General features: G+C 75.2%; 1 protein-coding gene across 1 annotated transcript in view; it reads left to right on the plus strand.

The window, feature by feature from the left end:
- The first annotated feature begins 262 nt into the window (after positions 1-262).
- The window catches only part of Ldlrad4 (low density lipoprotein receptor class A domain containing 4), a 327,134-nt gene continuing 326,251 nt past the window's right edge, over positions 263-1,145 (plus strand). The window contains exon 1 of the mRNA XM_031365959.1: positions 263-609. The gene's annotated coding sequence lies outside the window, so the exon portion shown is untranslated. The remainder of the gene's footprint in view (positions 610-1,145) is intronic.

Consider the following 1,145-nt stretch of genomic DNA (forward strand, 5'->3'; position numbering starts at 1 on the left):
CACCCACTCCTGAAACCTCCGGTGGCCTACCCTACCCGCAGCGAGCGCTTGTCTCGCGCCCCAGCTCCAGGCTCTTTAACTGGGCTCTGGGTCCCGGGTGTGCTGCGACCTTCCCTCTTCTCCTCCCGGGAGCCCCGGACCCGCAGCCTGGGGGTGGGAGTGTGTGCACCTGGGCGGGGCCGCATCCCCCGGCGGCGCCCCCCGCCCCCGCCGTCTGGCCGCACGCCGGGTCCTCGCCGCAGAGCCGGGGGAGGAGCGGCCGCGGCTGAGTTGAGACAGACCCGGCCTCGGCGCGGTGGCGGGACGTGGGGCCCCAGCCCGACAGCACCGGGCGCTCTCCCTCCCTCCCTGCCTCCCTCCCTCCCGGCAGCCGGCGGGGATCCCCAGCGAGCCGGGGAGGAGCTGCGGCGGCCGCCAGACAGGCTGCAAGTCCTGAGAAGGCGAAAGGGGGGCGGGGAGCTCCGAGAGCCCGGTGGCAGGTCTCTCTTAAAGAGCTACGCCGCGCCGTGTCGCGCCACCCGGAGCGCTGCCCCTCCCCCGCAGCCCGCAGGGCCGGTGGCCGAACTGCGCGGTGGGCGGTCCCGCTCGCCCATCCAGGGGCTGCGGCAGGTGAGTGCCTCCCGCCGCCGCGGTCTCCGCGTCTGGCCGGAGTTCACCTCTGAGCTGGGGCGGGCGGGGGAGGGGGGCGGGGAACGAGCCGGGATGCCCGCCAGACTGCGCCGGCGGCCAGCGCTCTCCCAGTCCCCGCGTCCCCGAGACCCGCGCACCGGGTCTGCGAGGTCGGGTTGCGGGTGGGCGCAGAGGGCTGCCCGGGTGCCTGCCCATCCTCAGAGCGCTCGGCTGGCTGGAGTCTTGCCCACCGCCCGGGACCCGGTGCTCTAGAGTGTCCCGCGGTCGCTTGCTTCATCCTGCAGCACCCAGCACCCGGGGTGGGCGCAAGGGTGCCTGTCCCAAGCGGTGACACTCCTAGGCCTGCGTGCGAGCTACGGCAGTCTCCGGGGCGGGGGTGGGCTGGAAGTCTGCAACGAGAAGGCGGCGCGGGAGCGGCCCCGAGTCGGCACCGCAGGCTCCCCCTGCACCTTGCGCCCCGGCGCTCAGGCTCCAGGCTTCCCAGACCTCAGACCGTCTCCCCGGGTCCCCCCCCC

Source organism: Mastomys coucha, unplaced genomic scaffold (assembly GCF_008632895.1).
Source record: "Mastomys coucha isolate ucsf_1 unplaced genomic scaffold, UCSF_Mcou_1 pScaffold13, whole genome shotgun sequence".
Classification (NCBI taxonomy): Eukaryota; Metazoa; Chordata; class Mammalia; order Rodentia; family Muridae; genus Mastomys; species Mastomys coucha.